General features: G+C 35.6%; 1 long non-coding RNA gene and 3 other non-coding genes across 7 annotated transcripts; 3 read left to right on the forward strand and 1 right to left on the reverse strand.

Annotated features, from left to right (window-relative positions):
* The first annotated feature begins 196 nt into the window (after positions 1-196).
* LOC141606754 (uncharacterized) lies at positions 197-5571 on the forward strand. Of its 4 annotated transcripts, none has more exons than XR_012526814.1 (8): positions 197-464; positions 923-1067; positions 2257-2388; positions 2704-3062; positions 3670-3753; positions 4137-4399; positions 4921-4983; positions 5094-5571. It is a non-coding gene; the product is annotated as an uncharacterized LOC141606754 (long non-coding RNA). The 4 variants fall into 4 exon arrangements; XR_012526816.1 differs by having other exon boundaries at positions 2704-2846; XR_012526813.1 differs by having other exon boundaries at positions 2704-3753.
* Positions 5572-6961: 1390 nt separating this feature from the next.
* TRNAG-GCC (transfer RNA glycine (anticodon GCC)) lies at positions 6962-7032 on the forward strand. Its single transcript has one exon. It is a non-coding gene; the product is annotated as a tRNA-Gly (tRNA).
* A 6-nt stretch (positions 7033-7038) lies between these two features.
* Positions 7039-7126, forward strand: LOC141609950 (small nucleolar RNA snoR114). The gene has a single exon (XR_012527850.1). It is a non-coding gene; the product is annotated as a small nucleolar RNA snoR114 (small nucleolar RNA).
* A 12496-nt stretch (positions 7127-19622) lies between these two features.
* On the reverse strand, positions 19623-19729 carry LOC141610304 (small nucleolar RNA R71). The gene has a single exon (XR_012528206.1). It is a non-coding gene; the product is annotated as a small nucleolar RNA R71 (small nucleolar RNA).
* Positions 19730-20105: the final 376 nt, after the last annotated feature.

Here is a 20105-nt window from a genome sequence, read left to right on the forward strand (position 1 = left end):
ACACATAAGCCTGAACGAAAATTTCAATTTGGATTTGAGATGGGCTTCGAAATGTTAGAGGAAAATTGGGTTAAAACAGATGTCCATGGTCGGTATCACTATAGTCTATACCTGTATTACTCTATGGGCATCCGATACCGTACTCTATGTTAATCCCGTAACATATCTAAGACCCTTCTAAATGTGAGAACTTTGGAAATTCACTCTCAAATGAACAGTAGAGCAGTAACAACCGTGCGAGCCATGTGATGCACAGTAGTGTTCTTCTCTTTTTCTACTTCTGCTACTGTTTCTCTCTCTATTCATTTCTCTATGCTGATCGTCTCTCTCCCTCTCCTCCTTCTACTACTGATTCTCCATCTCCACCTCTCTTCATTTCTTATTTCTTCATTTCTAATCTGCATCATCAACTATGTAATCGCCTTAATTTCAACTTCGACCATTGCTTATCGATTGATTTGAAGGTTGGTTCACTTTCTTCTTCTTCTTCTGGAAATATTATTGTCTAAATCGCTCCTCATAATAGCCTAACCTAATTTTTTACTCCTTTTTTGCAATTAATCATTCAATTTCCGTATGAACTTTAAAGAGGTTGTAGATCTGTTATTGTATTATCTTTTTTTTGATTCATTTATTCATTTTAGATTGATTTCTGCATCTTTTTTATTCTTTTTTTTTTACTCATTTTTTATTGAATCATTTATTCATTTTAGATTTGGATTGATTTTGTTAACTAGGTTAAAATTTAATTGAGTTGTCCGATTACATTGCATTGCTTATGAGTGAGTTTTTGTGGGTATTGTTGCCGTTTCTAAGGGCGACGAAGATTGGCCTCCTATCTCATAAATAGTTACGATTACTTCTTTAAAAATGCAAACACGATATTTCTCTAATTATTGCTTATGTTTTGTTGTTATAATAGTTACAACCAACATTGTTGCCAGGAGCATGATGGCAAGCTAAGGATGATTAAATTAGCTACCCAAACATGCAGAGTATCGACATGACCTGACGTTTGCGATGACAGTGGTGATGTGACGGTGAGGATGTCAGGAGACACGGCGATGGTAAGTAATTTTTTTATTTGCTTTGGATTGCGTGTCTTTGAGAAGTCTTCTTAGGTAGATGTTGGTAAGTGTCAAATTAGAGCGTACCTTGGGGATGGCCATGATGCTTATTTTCTTTCTTAAAGCATGATCCATAAGCAATTTTCGGCTGTTATTAAGAAGTCTGTGCTTTAGTAAATCAATGTCTGAAGATATTGGCTGCTCCATATATTATAGAAACTCAGACTACATCATCACTTTCAAGTTAATGAACCTTCCTTTGCATTTCAGTTAGAATAAGAAACGGTACTTTGAAATACTTTCAAAAAACAATGAGTTGAGAGTAGACATGACAATTAGCTTAACTTATTTTGGGTACGGGTAGCTCATAGTTGGGTTATAAGGGGTCAACTGGTCAAGTGACTTTGGGTTGGGATTATGAAGGTTTTGGTTCAAATAAGTTCTTTCATGTGTTGTCAGGTTGGGTCAGTTTAGGTTTGGATAATTTCGCTTCAAACTATACTTTCGGGGTCCGGGGAAGGTTTAGGTCGGGTCAAATTAGATTAATTCACTATTGCAAACTTGGCTCAAGAGCAAGGAGGATACGAAGAAAATAGTTTCTGACGAAGAGAGTAACAAACCAATAGTTTCTGAGAGAGTAACACTCAACTGTGAAGTTTAATCAGGGTTTAATTTTGAATTTAACGGTGGAAGTGGAGGAAAAGATTATGGGACAACTGCAAGAGTGTTGGGTAATCTTTCATTAGCTGTGCGATTAACTTATCTTTCTTTAAGCGGTCAACCCGGTTGGGTTTTATATACTGTTGTATCTCTTTAATTTGGGTTTCTTTTCTTCCTTAATTTATTCCTTTTGTCTTTATCACTTGTCAGTTTGTTACGTTTTTCTTATTTGAGTGTCTCAGTCATTTCTTTACGTTTCGGGTTATAGAGTTGATCCGGACACTGGGGGTATATATTTTAGCTTTGTTAAATCTCATTTATGCAGTTTAATGAACTTTTTGCATTTGTACAAATTTGATTTACTCACTTCTTTGTATATTTAAGAGCCTTGTTTATCATTTAATGTAGATGAGAACTCAAAACTTTAAGAGTGGAGTGGCTCCTTAAGCATTTGGGAACATAAGTGTCTGGTGGTTAGGGTAACATTTGCTAATTGGAGTCTTAAATGATATTTGTATGTGGTCTGTAGGGTGTGCTGGTTGCCGAGGTGGCCTGGAGGGTTGCTGCACGACAATACCGGATGGATTGTCGAAATTGTTCTACTAAACGACCTAATCTACAGTTTATGTGGACTATTTCAAGATGTTGCTGCATCTCTTAGGTAAATAGACTCTTTCTTACTGCCCATGGGAATCGTAATTTCATATTCTGCATTGATGTGTTTTTTGTCGAATGGTTGTGCCCTATTAAATTGGCGTGTTTAACACACAAGAATCTCTTAGCTTGCCACTTTTTCCTATTTGGTGAGTTTGTTTCAAAATTGAGATTGTTTATGTTATCTTATTGACAAAATGTAACTTTTGCTTTTGCTATTCTTAATTTATAGTCGGGCTTATGTTCCCTAATTTACATAGTCGGGATTCTGATTTTGTTCCCTTATTTACAAAATGTAACTCTATGTTTTGTTTTTGTTCAGGCTACTTTCACATTTTTGGTTTTTTCTTGTCCGCCACTTGACACCGAGTCTGAGTAACATAGGTTCAAGGTCTCACGGGATAGAAGCCTCTATGAAGAAAACAGAGAAAATGAGTTACATTGAAGATGCAAAATGGCTGAGTGGTGTTTTATTCGAGCTTCCAGTCACTCTACCTTTCTGTGGTCCTTTCTTCATATAACATGAGTTGTCGTCGTTTGTTAGGCTTTTAGTTTGCAACTTTTCTTTTGAAAACAAACCAAATCACCATTTAACTTGGACCCAGTCACCCAACAAATATTGAAACTGAAGTAATAGTCAGAGATTAAATCATGCCTGGAAGAGAGAAATATAGACGATTTGTGAGTCACCTTCTCCGTGGTTCTCATTTTAGCCGTACATCATTCTATTGCTGGTCCTGTCAAATTACACCTATCAAATTAGCGGGGATGAGAGCCTGAAACCCAAAACAAATAGGAAGGCAATCCGAATAAGGAATTGACTTCACTTAACGGGTTATTGAACAAATCTGTTGGATTATTATCTTTGATAAATAAGACATGGTTATTAATGAGACGTCGAATACTTTCCCAATTGAAGTAAGTGTATTGATTTTTAAGGAAGTTGAAAAACACCCGTGCTAGATTGTTTTCAACCCTTTTGATGAGAGTAAGACACACGTCTCTCTCTTGAATGGCCTTAATTGTTTTAAAATCGGTGGTTAGATAACTCACTCATGGCTGTAATGATGAGACCGACGACCAAGATGATTAGCATTTAGTTAGTTTCGCTTGGATGGTGTTAATTTGAGTTTTACATACTGAGATGTGACTGATGATTGTTTTTCCCCTGCTTTTAATTGATTATGATTGTTTGTATTAAGGTTCTGCTTTATTTGATTATGATTGCTTGTGTTAGGGTATTACTTTATTTCAGAATATTAATGTTCTTTTGCAATTATGGTGTCAGATAACTCACTCCTGGCTAAGTATGAGTATCGATGCGCTGGTGATGCAGTATTTATAATGCATATATGCCTCCAGCTTATGCTTGGTAAAGTCTTGCTTAGCTTGTTCTTATTGTGATTTTATTTGATTTGGTGTGTTGAATTTTCTGTTGAGGCAATGTAGCTTAGCCACAGTTTGTAATGCATTCTGGTTATTCATGCTAAAACAAAAGTATTCTTTTTGAGACAAATGACATCGTCATTGCATATAATTCGAAAGAGGTATATGTATCATATATTTATATGTATGGTTGGAGGGGTAAAGTCACAAGGATAATGAGTTGGATGTGGAGGGAAGGTAACATAGCTACAGTTTGAAATAGGCTTGTATTAAAATAAACTATAAGGATCTTGGTCCATAAATTGAAAAGGATTAATATATATGTATTGATCAAATTATTGTTCATTATCTGGCAAATGTTTCTTTCAGCTTGAGGAAGCCAGGGATGTCCAAGATGATACAGATGGCCGTGATGGCTATGGCTTTGATGGGCACCGTCTTCGGATTTGTTGACTACATCTATATTGCATTGCGTAAAGTTGAGGCCTTGCTATTATATATTTGTGTTAAGGTCCTTGCGGTTTCAAAGGTTTAGCTGGCCCATGGTGGGCGTGGTCACTAATCATGAACTGCAAGCTCTAATAATAATAGTGAAGATCGTTATGGTGTCTCAAAACATACTGAATATCGAGGTAATATCTCTTTTCAGCATATTTGTTCAAATTTCAGGTTGGTAGATAAGGATATCTTCCTTGCCCCTATGTTTTTGGGATTATTTAACGCCGCTATTGGTGATGAAAATTTCCTTCGGAATATTTTCTGTTTTTCCCTGTTTCCCAAGTGCTTAACATTGCATGTATGGAGAGTATGATAGAAGCACCTAGAGAGGGTGGTTAGATAACTTTGTAGGCTGTTTTAAATGTCAGCTAATATGTTCTAACATCCTATGGCTTTGTAGTTTGTTCTTCTCGGAAGTAGTTTATTTGTCACTTGTCACCAATTTTCATTCCCACAAGGGAAAAGAACCACAAATTAATGGCTTTTTCAGTTTCCATTATAATTATTTAAACCTTGATGGAATGATCTAAAACGTGAATATGGTTGCTTGTTCATGTCGTCAACCCAAAGTGTGCCCCCAAAGTGTAGCTTCTGAAGTTTGTATATGTTCTTCATAGCAACTACGTGATTCATGATTTTCCTATTGTGCAACCAGGTCTACGTCAATATAATATACACACGTGGTCGTTCCGGAATAGTTACCTCTAGCATGGCGGAGGTAAACCCCCTAGATAATTCCATTTACATTAAAAGAGTTAATTTAATGATAAATATAGAGTTTTTGGAGTGTCTTAGTAATTGATGTGCTTTTGCTTTTGTCGTCGGCAGGCATTTCAGGTTCACCGAGCTTTATCAGCGTGGAGTTGGAGTCTTCTCAAGTTTTCAGCTAATTAACATTTGTGCTTCGCTGTCAAAAAAAAAAAAAAATTGTGCTTCTGATTTCTTACGACTTGGCATTGCCCTCTAATTTCTGAATACGATTTCTGGAGTACTGTGTTCCACGGTTGCCTTTACAACTTTGTACTTCTGGTTTCTTACGAGTTACATGTTGAAACTTGAAAGGTTTACAATGAGAGAAGCATTTGTTATTGGTAAGGAACAGACCAGGGCTTGGATGAGGAGCCTAGACAGAGCAACGATATTAGAACATTTCGATTTTCGAGTAAAAAGGTGGTGAACAGAAAAACTGGTCGAATCTCTTGATTAGATTGAGGATTCTGTCACAAACCGTATTTAATTTGTATAACCGTCACAAATTGGTCTGAAATCTTAATGTTTTAAAATTAGAGGGATGTGGTACTTTGGACTCGGCCTCTGGTTATGCTATTCCGGCAATATTCCACCGGAGAACTGACAACCTACATTATTTATCAAACACTTTGTTTTTTTTTTTCGACAAGAGCACATATGAGACTATGGGCAACCAGCGATATATTCATAGCTATTATATTGAGAAGCTGAAAATCGAAGATTTTAGTTCTTTAAATTTTTTTTTTCCTTTCCCATTTCTAATAGAGCAAACCAGCTGCAAAGCAAACTCACCCCCTTCAAACTCCCCGTCGTCGCTGCAGAAGAGACCTATAACTCTTCGTTTTTAATCTGGAAAAAGTAGTGATCTCTGATGTCCTGCCTTTCATGTCACTATTTTGATTGTTATAGTGGCAGAAATTTATTATAGTTTGTGTAGCACTCGATCTATAAGACGTGCTTTTTAAAGGCGCAAACACTGCATTTTTCTTGCACTGTATTTGGAGCTCATATGCAAACTCTTTATTATCTGGGAATCCTAAATTTAGAAGCGTTGGAAAGCTCATATCCTTTTCTGATATATCGCCTTGGATTATACTTAAACAATTGTTGTTTAAGAAAATATTATACAATAATCCTTTCGAATGATACGCAAGCTTTATAGTTTAAAAAAGGTGGAGATGGGCTTTGGAACTCCGCGCGCATCGCGCGCGGAGGAACAACTAGTTTGTGAAAAGTATATAGGAGCCGGTCGTTATTTGTCGTGGACAAATTACTGATTAAATTCCCTTCAATTCCATACCCAACCTGTAAGATTCAAACTTCATTTTCATTCTTATTTGACATTTCATTCCATTTCAAGGTCCAACCAAACAAGTTAAAACAAGTATTGAGATTTAGAATTCATTCCATTAGTTTAAACCAAATGCCCCCAAAAAGTACCCCTCCCTAAACTCCAAAAACACTAAAAAGACAAATAATTGATAACAAACTAATTAAACTAATCAAAACAACGAATTATTAACAACTAACATCATCGAGTTAATTAAGCTGAATTACAATTACAATAGCAACAATGAATTTGAGAAAATAAAATAAAATGAAATAATTACAATTAATGAGTAATTTCAACAAATTATATTCTCATACTAATAATAATAATTTAAATCATTAAAATTCAAAAAATAAAATAATTTCAACAAGTTAATTTCTTCTTTCTTCGTTGAAACTTACCTGTAATAATGGTACCATTAGAACATTTGTCATCGAAGTCGACAATTCCTTCAAGATCAAATATTTTTTTTACAAAACTCATATTCAAATTCATATTGTATTGTCTTTGCATTTAGATTCAACATACTTTCCAATAAGTTAAGAAGTAAAAACAACTAGAAAATTAACTTACTAGAATTAGTCATATAATATATTTGACTATCATTAAACAAAAAGCACCAGTGGTCTAGTGGTAGAATAGTACCCTGCCACGGTACAGACCCGGGTTCGATTCCCGGCTGGTGCATCCTGAAAGCTGTGATGAATTTAACGCATTTGTGGCTGATTTGGGTCCGCCACCATTCTCTGAATTCTTGGATGAGATTAGCGTATCTGAGCTTTCTTTTTTTATTTTTATTTTTATTTTTATTTTTATTTTTATTTTTATTTTTATTTTTATTTATTTATTTATTTAATACACATAAATGCTCTACACAATAATTAAGAATAATCATAGTATAAGTTTAACTGATCATAGAAGCCATAATAAGCATTTGGTAGTTTGGAGAATCTCTATATATAAAATAATAAACTTGCGGGTTTGGGATAGGTTAACGAGTTGAGTCTATATAAATTTTGAAAAATACATCGTTCGTACCCACTTTTATATCAGTCGAACGACCGAGTTAAATGGGTTGTCTCGTCCATAAAAGTGCAATACCATACCAAAAGCATGAACAAAAGCCCAACGAAATTTGTATTTGACATGGTCTTCGTTATGTTGCACTTGCGGATAATATTGGGCTAAAATAATGGAAGCCAATGGTCGGTGTTGTTATGGGCCAAACCTTAGTGGTTACCCTCTCTCTTCAAATCGAAAACATTATTCCGAGTAGGGTGAACAAAAAGTGGCTTGGAATGGCGAATCAGACCGACCCGGACCGGTCGGTCCGGTTTATGGGTCACAAAAAATACGGTGGCCCGTCTTCGGTCCGGTCCGGTCCACATTAAAATATAAAACTTAATTTACCTTGTAAAATAAACCAGTCAGGTCCAAACCCGGAAAAACCGGACCTAAAGGGTTTCGGTTTGAGTCCTCTCCTAACCGGTCTGGTCCCCGGTCTTGGAATATGTGGGCTGGTGAACACCCCTAATTCCGAGTAATCAATTGTGAGTTTGTGACAACTATTCCCCCTTCGTCCGAAAGTATAAGGTAAATTGCTCATTTCAATTACCTCAATTCAATTAAGTTCGGCTCTATTCAGTTCAAAAGAACAGGGCCTAGATGAGTAATTCATATTACATACTTAAGAAATGAAAGGTGGCAAAATGCGTTGCTCATGTATTTGTTTATTTTTGTAGTTGTTAAACTTACTTTAATTTGGTTTAATTAATCAATAAAAAAAACTAATTTTCATAACTCGATCTTAATGGTCGTATAATTAGTCAATCCTAAAATACTTATGTCTGAATGTCTGATTTTGCGAATCTTACCAAAATATAATCATGCATGGGCTGCATGAAAATTATTGAATTTGTAGCACCTTCTTAATTTAATTTTCCCTTACTATCACTACAAGCTGTATTATTGTCCGTATTGATCAGACAGTATAGACGTATAGTGAACAATGACACTTTCGTAATTAATTAACATTCAAATTATTAGTAGTAGTTTAATTAAAACAATATTATCAATTTATTAGTTAATTTTAATAGTGAAGTAGCTTCATGCCTCCATCGTCAGCCATAACAGCTCATCATATTCGTGCCATGCAAACACCTAATTATATAGTTTTAAATACAATTAGCTAAAATGTGTGTCATTAATCATTGTATTAATTTGGTCTTGAGAGATTACTAGTCTAAGTCGGATACTTCATTGGAGCCGAATAATGTATGTTTTTTTGTCGCTCTCATTTGATTTGGACGGTCAAATATTTTTCGCTTTTAATCTTAACTTTCTCCTATTCAGTTTGATGTATCAAAACAGATATTACTAGGGTTTTATTATCATTTCAAAAGTAAAATAGTATTGCGGACGTATTTAAATTATAATGACGTTAGATAAGAGTATTGGACAATACCAAAATGTAACAACCTGGTTAAAAAAAAAAGAAGCAGGTCCGAATATTAACCCAAAAACGAAAGAAAATGAAACAGCTAAATATAATATCATGGTTAAATCATCTAATTGTCGTAAGAGGCTAGGTCACCAAGCATTTTTTTTCGGGCTTTAGTACCTCACATAAAATAGCTAAAATTCATATAATAGCAAAACGAACGTGATTTGAAATAAAATGTCGTGTTAATTAACTTTAATACAAAGTATTGTACGGTTGATAGAGTTGAGAGTTCTCATTTTAATATGAGTGAAACAATAAATTAATCGTCGATAAAATTTGGACATCTAAACAAGTAATTGCTTTTGAATACTAGTGATTAGTGAGCTAGTCATCGTTTAGAAAATCTATCATGAGTAATATACTCAACACATGAAATATGATATAGGTTTAGAATACAATTTCATGTTTTCCATAAACACGAGTATAATCCAATCAATTGAAACACCGACACTACGTACATATACTGATATACTTCTTCTCTAGCTAGTTGACTTTATAGTTTATACGGTTATACGCGACATTAAAGTTGACATTACATTACATGCACGTAGAAATAGTAATTATTCAATTCAACAATATTTCAAACACTAGATTTTTGAAGACTAATGTTTTCTTACTTTATTTCTTTTCCTTAAATTGTGTTTCTTTGTTTTCAATGTGCATGCATGAAATTGATTCACAACAGATTTACGCCCAACAACGTAAAATAATTATGCGGTTATGCATTTGGTTAAAGTTGACTCATGATACAAATAAATAATCTCCAACGTTTCTCACTACTCAATTACAAAAAGTTCGATAATATATTATTTCTTGGTGACACCTCTTCTTACATATATTAGTGTACAATCCGACAACTAAACTGATGTCATTATGGACATGTAAATAGTATATGATGAGTTAGTGGCTCTTATTTGCTTATATACAATGTCCTCCGCTAGGATCAGCTCGCATGTTATGCGGAAGCGTGAATATCTGCATTGAGCTTTTACTATGTTTATGTTTACTGTCCATAATAGAGCGATGTTGTTCGCTTTATGCCAAAGCTTCACGGATTTACTATTGTATTGTAAAGATGACCTTTCACCTTTACACTACCGATGTGGAGAACTCCCCACACCCTACAACCCCTACTTCTAAACACTACTCTTAATATCACCAAGTCTTGGTAGCCTCCTCTTAACTCACCTACCATGCTACCGAGTCATGTCTACACTACATGTCACCGACCACCTGATCAAGTGAGTGCCCTCACATATGCTCTTGGGCTTGTATATCCATGCATGTGTCCCATTTGGAATTGTGCTAAACATATATATCGAACTCATCTACCTTCAATATACTTTGGATTGCATCCTAAATTTGCGAGCCATGTCTACAATGCCTTCAATATACTTTGGATTGCGTCCTACGACCACCTGATCAAGTGAGTGCCATTGTATCTAAATTGGCTAGGACATAATAAATGCAGCCCTATACGCCACGTCACCCTAGCTAGGCCCCCACACTCAATGTGCGACATGACATGTAGGACCATCGCTCACCGAACATGCATCTATATATATCCATGCACTACCTCTTGTAGAAAGATTGGTAATTTTTGTTGTTAACAATTGAGGCACATGAATATTAATGACTATTTGGGTAATGAATATCTACTTAAAAATAAAATTCATTATTATGTATGTAAGTTATAAGGTACCTTCTTAATAATAGTTATAATAATATAAGTAAATTATAATAATAATCCAAAAGTATATTTCACATTGACATATGTTTTTTATAAAATATAAAAAATATACATGATATTGAAATAAATTTAGCTACTCACAATGTTTTGTCTCTATAATAACTACGTACTTAGCTACTAGCAAATTTTCGTATTTAAAAACTGTTAGTTACTAAATTCGCTACCTATTTTATTTAGTCTCTACAATAAAGACATAATTAGCTACCATTTTAGTTTGGTATCTTAAGTAGAGACTAAAAATATATTTTTTCTCAAAATTTAATTACTCGCTAAATTATATATTTAGCAACTGAGTTTTGATATAGTATATACGATATGTTGTCTGCTTTTGGTCAAGCCTTCACGGATTTACTTTTTGGCTTATTCCTAAAAAGTCTCATACTATTGTATTTTGTGAACACTTTTAAAGATGACCTTTCACGTTTAAACTATCGATGTGGGACATGAGTTTGCATAACTCAAGAGGGTCGGTGCCCGCTTCCGATTCACGGAATAAGTAAAATAACCTTAAAAGTAGTAGTATTTCACCTTTGCTGAACCTCACACTACTTATCCTACATCTCTCAAGTCATTTCACAAAGTCGGACTAATGTCAATCCCAATAAGCAGGTTTTCTTTCCCGCTGATTCTACCAACCTCGTTCCCTTGATTGTGATTTCCAGGATAATAGACAAGGACATTGGGAACACATTACGCAATCAATAATCCCTCATCAATTAGTCTTGCTTATAACCGTTGTAAATTATAACAGAGGGATGTATCACCCTATCACCCCGAAAAAAGGTGTTGGTTGGGTTAGATTTATACCTCCGTTGTAAATAATAACGGATGTAAATAAGAATTTGTGATCCCTCATATATATGGTGATATTGCTATCCATTTACAATAGGTTGGTAATATTTCGATTGAAAAAAATAAGTAGTGATATTTTTGGTGACGATGAAACCCGCACTTACTACTTTCAATGCGTGCTGACTGCTGAATAAACCCTCGGATATACGTGATAGCCTGTAAATCACGTATACCAGGTAAGTCATTCGAGAGTGATTGATTCGAAGTTTAGAAGGCATTGACCCAGATCATAAATACTCCACAAGATCGCTCTAAGGAGGCTTGAATCTAGTGATATTTTTTTTTTTTGACAATGTATAGTGATATTATTACCTGGATACTTCCTGCATTTCGATTAAATTAGTTTCTATTAACTAATCTTTTTCATTAAAAAGAATCAAACAAAATTAAATCTTTGTGAAGGACAAAATTACGTAAAACACCAACTTAAACACACAAATTCAATTAAATTTGTAAGATAATATTAAGTAGAGCGTTATAATATTTGGTCTATGGTCTAACTGATGAATACTTGAATAGACTCCCTGGCCTTATGGACTGACCTGCTCTGCTCTATAAAAAATCAAGGCTTCCAAACTTCTAGCAACTTAAATTTTCTCCCCAAAATGAAGTCATCATTGAAAGCATGCTTAGCACTAATTAATTATTAATTATTTGTAGGGCCTTTTTTAAATTGACCAATTATTAATTATTTGTAGGGCCTTTTTTAAATTGACCAATAGGTAAAAGTGTATAACTGTAAGAGAAGTCAATAACCATCCCAAGGACTAAAGGTGCCTCATAAATCATAATTTTAATAATTTTAAGGTAGTTCCAATTTGTGTTTACACCCTTGTCATTTTATATTACTCCGTATTAGGGCTGTTCAAACCCTCAGGGTCCGTTTGGATACAATTTTAGGAGGGAAAGAGAGGGGAGGGGGAGGGAAGGAAGGTGAAGGGAGGGGAGAGAAGGGGAGGGCAAATGGGATTTGGGTGTTTGGATAACAAAAATTATGAAGGGAAATGGAAGGGGAGGAAGGAGGGAGATGAAGAATGGATGGAGGATTGAAGGATGCTGGTGGTATAATTAGAGTCCAAATAATGTTTTATTTCCAAATCTTGCCACCCTTGGAAAGATTATAATTTGTTCTATAGGAGGGAAAATAAGTCCTCTCATTTCTCTCCCCTTCCATTTCCTTTCTCCCATATTTTTTATCCAAACAAAGGAAATTAAATCCCTCCCTTTCCCTTTCCCTTTCCCTTTCCCTCCCCTCCCCTTCTCTCCAATTCCTTCAATCCAAACGGACCCTCAGGGTCGACCCGGCTCGCCCCTCGAATCAAGTTTTACTCATCGGCCCGCTAGACTGTGTAAAGCCCGGGTCGATCAAAACCAACTCGGCCCGCCCTTGATCCCCCCCCTCACCCCCCCCCCACCACCCCAACCCGCTCCCAGGCAGGTTTTGGGTCCACCTCCACCAGGCCCAGACCGACTCGTGTTGACCTGCCCCGGTTACGGGTCTACCTAGCCCATACTGGCCAACCCGATCCTTACTCCGTATATATATCAATCATTTATTTACCTTTAATTATTATATTACTCCAAAAAATTGACCAAAAAAAAGGTAAGGAGTCCAATTATATTAGGATATTAAATATTGATTGAATCTCAACCAGGTGACAATGAGGTTACGGATTTAAATCCTAGGAGCCACCGATATCTCAGGAGTGAGTTTCAGGCACTTTTAGCACATGATATGGAGAAGTATGCACACTAACAACTTTTCAAACCCAAATAGCATTGAAGCGAGGGGGTGTATTATGATATTAAATATTGATTGGACCCCAATCATTAGTTTAAATTTTTGGTTGAGATAGTCTTACCAACAAATTATTGGAGCTAATATGTTCAACATTTTTGAATTATTTAAAAAAGGTATTTGTGAAATAAATAAACTTACACTTAGTGAAACTAATTACACCCTTATCATTTTTATTACAATTTAAAGATGGCGGGTTCGAATTAGTTTATGACACTACCAATTTTGTCATTATTAACATTGTCAATGATGCATGGATGGTTTGTACATTGTTGTTAGAATCTAATACAAGGTAAAATCTTAATTTTGTAAGATTTTACAATTTAGATCGTCTAAAGATTTTCAATATGTCGATTCTTAACACGATTCGGTTATCCTGCACAAATATGATTATACATTCAGTTGTATATGAGCATGGTACAACCAAGGTAAAACAAATCGAGATTATCTGTATTTTTTTAGAGCTTATTCAAAGTTATATTTTTATTGTGTAAATGGATGAAATCAGATTCTATGTAATAAAGCTCGTATTCTTTAAAATAAAACTCAGATTCTTTATTACAAAGCTCATCATATTCTACACCAACTGGTACAATTGACAGTATAATCCATGAATTGATTATCCTGCTATTTAACCTTTTTATTCCATAGTTACATTAAATATAATATGTAAAATGTAAATTTTTTTGTTACTATAAACTTTTAAGTATAAGGAAAATGATAAATACATTTAAAGTGCCAAAAAAGGAATGAAAACCTTAAATCAAGCATTAATGACATCAATTTACGCGTAATTGTATTTTAAATTCCTAATTTCTTTCCATTTTGGAAAGTAATTTAGTTCTTAAATACAGCCCATTAAATACAGCCCTAAGGGCTGTATTTATCATTACCGTAAATATAATAACATTGTTAAGGGTTTATCAAAAATATTTCAAGTGAGTTTTGACAACGAGGTGTAGCAACAATATTTTTTTTTTGGGCAGCCAGCAACAATCTTAAACACCCACTTAACAATTTGTGAATTTTTGGACTCTAACTTGTAACTAGTTTTGTTACCCGTGGAAATCACGGGTTATCTCTAATAAAATTAAAAATTTAGATAGTTGATTTTTTTTTGTGAATATCAAATGAATTCGAAATTTATTTCATCATTGATATATATTCCTATTCTTTAATTTTGATCATCATCTAATAAAAATTCATAAATTTTAGAATTTGATTATGTACGAATTAGAAAACTTTAAAACCAAATTGAAATATTGATCTTGTTAGTTATATAAAAAGTGAATTTACCTGTGGAGTGTGCATGGCATAAGAGTTAGCCTCTAACCATACGACTTCACTACAAGGTCTTCCTTTTGTACCGCCTACAAAAAAAAAAGTACAACAAAAAACAATACACAAATTTAATTCGTCATTCCAAATTCAAGTTAAATAAAATACTGCAAATTTTTACCACCCCAAAATGATTGTTTCGGAGGAAAACAAATGAGACGATCTTAAATAGGAGAGATTAAATAATGCTAATTTGGAAGTTAAATGATGTACACTAAAATTAGTGTTCACAAACTCAAAATGACATAACCGAAGATGTCTTAGTCTAGTGGTTAAGACGGAGGTATCATGGACAATAGGTCTCAGGTTCGATTCCCCCTCCCCCTATTGTAATGCGACTAAGTGCACGCTTCGTTGACCAAAAAAAATAATAAAACTCAAAATGACATAAATATTAATTAGAAAAAAAACAAAAGCATTCAAAGGGTTGTATATAATGGGTTGCTTTATATAATCTTTATGATGGTAGGAATTATTGCAAAATTAGTATGAGATTTAAATGGAGTAACGGTTAGGCTATGGTAGGGAATTAGAAGAGACTTGTGAGAAAATTCGACGATGCCTTTAAGAAAATCATTAGACTTATGTGAAATTTATCATGGGTTGAACTTAAATAATGGTTGAATATAAAATGCCATAATTTTACATTTAAGAATATTATTAAGCTACTCATTTGTTTTTCTTTTCAAGTTTGTGTAATTTTAAATAAATAAATAAATGTATAAATTTTATGAGCTATATTACTATGAATAATGTTAATCGATTCACTAACATTTTTTATTGTAAAATGGGAATTTTAATTGTAAATTAAGAAATTTTGATGTGAATTTTGGTAAGTTACACCTTTTTTTTGGAATTTTTTAATTCAACCATGAAATATAGTTTTTAATTTGGAAGTTCATGAGTAATGGTTATTAAATGAAGGATTAGTGAATAGAAACTATTGTAGGTTTAATAGCCATTATAAACTATTGATTCCCATCTTTTAATTTGCCTTTTCATTTATTTTTGAGTTATGAGTTTTATTAAATAAGATAATTCATTAGTGAGGAGCTCAAAAGGCAAAACAAATTAAATAGGAAAAAATGTTAGTGAAAATTACTATTATTATTATTGATCTTAAATAGTGGTTGAAATAAAATGTCATGCTGATGGTCTCAAGTTAAACCTCGCAAGTGCACGATTTTATCGTTGTATACTTTAAAGGGTCGATCCCACAAGGAGTAGGTGGAGTACTAATCGTTCTAATTCACCGGTTTAGCTAAGTCGATAAATAACAAAGAGGGTGGTAACAAACTAACACATAAACTAACAAATTTAAAGACTATAAACTAGACTAGATAAGAACAAGCTAAAAGATAAAGGAAATATCAAATAAAGAGAAGGACTAGAACTCGGTTCTCCCACAAATATAAGTAATTCCACATACTAATCGTCTCGGCTAATTAAAAGGGGTAGAAAGGTAAGGGGGAGATGGCTCTAATTCGCCTAGAACCTCCCTTCCGGTCTCGCAATAGGACACTAGCTACTCCGACTAACCCCCCTCCCGGGTTCGAAAGCCGGTCTCCCTAACTCAAAACCCGACAACCCCAAGAACATGCATTTTCCCAAGGAGGTCAAGTAAATGGTCAAGGTCATTAAGCCCTCATCATATTCCGGGTCATCCCACTCCCCCTTCCGGAGGTCGATTTCAAACGCTAGCCTAGAGGCACCCTCCCTTGGTTCTCCCTTCCGGTCTCAACCTTAGTTGGTGACAAGGTCAAATTTCGGGTATCCAACTTACAACCTAACCAACTTCCGTTGGTGGTCAAGGGTCACAAGTCGACACTACCCAAAACCCAAACCTTAAACATGCAAATCCCCCTAGACTACCCTTACCAATTTTCCCCACAAATTAGCCTTAATGATAATTAGTTAGTGAAATTACCCATATCGGGTCAAACCGAGTCCTAGAAGGAGACTACTCACTAATCATGTTTCTAAAGGCAAAGAAAGCAACAAAGATAGAGTCTTTAAGCATAAACATGGTGATAGGATGAATTCTACTTCTAAACATGCAACAACCCAACAATAATTATGAAGAAAGATGGTTTTAATCTAATAGCAAGGATGAACAAACTAAAAGACACAATCTTTAACACAATCACTCAAAGATTAACTCTTTGAGGACAACTAGCCCAAGAAGAACAAAGGAGAGAGAATTAATGAAAAGAAGAACAAAGAAAAGATGAACAATGGTGAAAACAACAACAATCAAACAACAAGGATGCAAATTTACCAACAACAATCAAACAAACTTGAAGGAAAAACAAATGTAAACAAATGAAAATAGGGAGAGAAATAATACCAATCAAATAGTAAGAAAGGAATTAGGATAGAAAATTAAAGAAGGAGGAACCGTACCTTCAATTCTTCTTACAACCCAACTCCAATTACTAATTAATTGAAGAACTAGTCTAATTAAGGAATGATTAGCAAAATGATTAACAAAGTTTGAAACTTGGAAAAGGAAATAATTCAGATCTAGGGTTGTGTGTGATGAATGAACATTCGGCCCTTTTTACCCCTCCTTTTGCTAGTCTTTTGGACTACTTAGGCACGATCTTAGGCCTTTTTCTTGCATTTTGCTCCATATTCTCGCTACTATCGATTCCGGTGCTCTATTGTAGGTAATTGAGCTAGCTAGAGTGAATTTGGGAAGAAACAAGGCACAAGAGGAAGATAGCAAGGAAGAAAGAGGAGGAAAAGACGAAAAGTGACCCTGAGCCGGGTAGCCGGCCGCCGGCCGATCGGCGGGCTGTCATATTGCCAATTTCGAGCTTCAAATTTGGGATTTCTCGGCGCCGGATGGGCCGCCGGCCGCCGGTCGACCGGCTGGCGGTCACTGCTACGCGTGTTTTGTATTAATTTCCCCTTTTTGTAACTTAAGTAGGAGGACACTATAAATACCCCCAAATTTCGGTGTTTTGACACATAACCCTAGATCTGAATTATTTCCCTTTCCAAGTTTCAACCTTTGTTAATTACTTCACTAATCTTTCCCTAATCATTCCTTAATTAGTCTAGTTCTTCAATTAATTAGTAATTGGAGTTGGGTTGTAAGAAGAATTGAAGGTTCCTCCTTCTTTGATTTTCTATCCTAATTCCTTTCTTACTATTTGATTGGTATTATTTCTCTCCTTATTTCCATTTGTTTACATTTTGTTCTTCCTCCAAGTTTTTGATTGTTTATGTTAAAATTGTTGTTGTTGTTTGTTTGTTGTTCTTATTTTCATCATTGTTCATCTTTGTATTGTTCATCTTTCTTTTGTCTCTCTTTTATTTGTTCATCCTTGGTTAGTTGTCCTCAAAGACTTAATCTTTGAGTGGATTTGGTTAAAGATTGTGTCTTTTAGTTTAATAAACCTTGTTATTAGATTAATATCACTTTTCCTCTTAATTATTGTTGAATTGTTGCATGCTTAGTAGTAAGATTTGTCTCCTCACCATGTTTGTGACCAAAGTTTCCATCTTTATTGTTTATTTTGCAATTAGAACCATGATTAGTGAGTAGTCTCCTTCTAGGACTCGGTTTGGCCCGATATGGGTAATTTCGCTAATTAATTGTCACTAAGGCTAATTTGTGGGGAAAATTGGTTAGGGTAGTTTTGGGGAATTTTCATGCTTAAGGGTTGGTTTCCGGGTAGTGTCGGCTTTTGACCCTTGCCACACCAACGGAAGTTGGTTAGGTTGTTAGTCGAGTATTTGGGGACCGACCCTTGTCACCAACTAAGGTTGAGACCGGAAGGGAGAACCGAGGGAGGGTGCCCCTAGGCTAGTGTTTGAAATCGACCTCCGGAAGGGGGAGTGGGATGACCCGGAATATGATGAGGGCTTAATGACCTTGACCATTTACTTGACCTCCTTGGGAAAATGCATGTTCTTGGGGTTGTTGGGTTTTGAGTTAGGAGACCGCTTCGAACCCGGGAGGGGGGTTAGCCGGAGTAGCTAGTGTCCTAGTGCGAGACCGGAAGGGAGGTTCTAGGCGAATTAGAGCCATCTCCCCCTTTCCTTTCTACCCCTTTTGATTAGCCGAGACGATTAGTATGTGGAATTACTCATGTTTATGGTCGGATCGAGTTCTAGTCTTTCTATTTACTTGATTTATCCTTTACTTTTAGCTTGCTTTTATCTTACCTTGTCTTTAGTCTTTAAATTTGATAGTTTAGTGCTAGTTTGTTACTACCCTCTTTATTATTTATCGACTTAGCTAAACCGGTGAATTAGAACGATTAGTACTCCACCTACTCCTTGTGGGATCGACCCTTTTAAGTGTACAACGATAAAATCGTGCACTTGCGAGGTTTGACTTGAGACCATCAAGTTTTTGGCGCCGTTGCCGGGGAGTACGGCTTGATATTAATCGTTTTTGTCCTAGTTTAGACTAAGTCCTTTGTTACTAATCCTTTCTTTCAAGTTTTTAGGTCTTTTGCATGAGTAGGCGACGAAGACGGGGTCAACCGATATATCAACTTGACCGCGAAATTGAAGCCACGGCAAGAAGATTTAACTCTCTAAGAAGAAGGGGTTTACTTGATCCACCGATTGAAGAAGTTAATCACCAAGAAGCTACCGAAGTAGTGTTTGAAAATCCTTTTGGGATTTTAGAAGAAGAGCCTAACACCATGGGTGAACCGGTTCCGATAAGAGACACTATGGCTCCTAAGCACATAGTCAATCCAAGCATCCAAAGGCCACGAATTCAAGCTAACAACTTTGAGATTAAAAATGCCTTGCTCAACCTTGTTCAAGACAACCAATTTGAAGGAGGTCCCTTGGAGAACCCAAATGATCATCTAAATGATTTCCTTGAAAATTGTGATATGTACAAGTCAAATGGGGTTTCCGATGACGCGGTTCGCCTTAGGTTGTTCCCCCGTTCACTTAGGGGTTCGGCCAAGGATTGGTTGAAGAATTGTGACCCGGATTCCTTCAAGACATGGGATGAGTTGGCCTCGGCATTTTTGAACAAATATTTCCCACCCTCAAGAACGGCCAAAGTCAAGAGTGAATTACAAAGTTTTACTCAAGAAGAGGATGAGACCTTATATGAGGCATGGGAACGGTACAAGAAGCTCCAACGGTTGTGCCCTCACCATGGCATCTCCGAAGCCGAGCTAGTGAACAATTTCTACAAAGGGTTGACTCAAGACCTTAGGCTTTCATTGGATGCGGGATCGGGGAAAGGTGCCTTAGACATTTTGGGGCATAAAGCGGCAAAGGAACTAATCGAGGAGATGGCCTCAAGAACTATGGAATGGGGAAGTGATAGGCAAATGAGGAAGGGCAAGAGCAAGGATTCTAATTCCGTTTTGAATGTGGAAGTTAAAGGTATGCTAGATGAACTCACCCAACAAGTTGCCTTGCTAAATTCAAAACCTAAGGGGTCCGATATGAGGCAAGTCTTGTCTTGTGAGTTGTGTGGTGAACAAGGGCATACTCCCATTGGGTGTCCCTTGATTGCACCCCTAGGTGAGGAA

The sequence above is a fragment of the Silene latifolia genome, chromosome 10, assembly GCF_048544455.1.
Source record: "Silene latifolia isolate original U9 population chromosome 10, ASM4854445v1, whole genome shotgun sequence".
Taxonomy (NCBI): Eukaryota; Viridiplantae; Streptophyta; class Magnoliopsida; order Caryophyllales; family Caryophyllaceae; genus Silene; species Silene latifolia.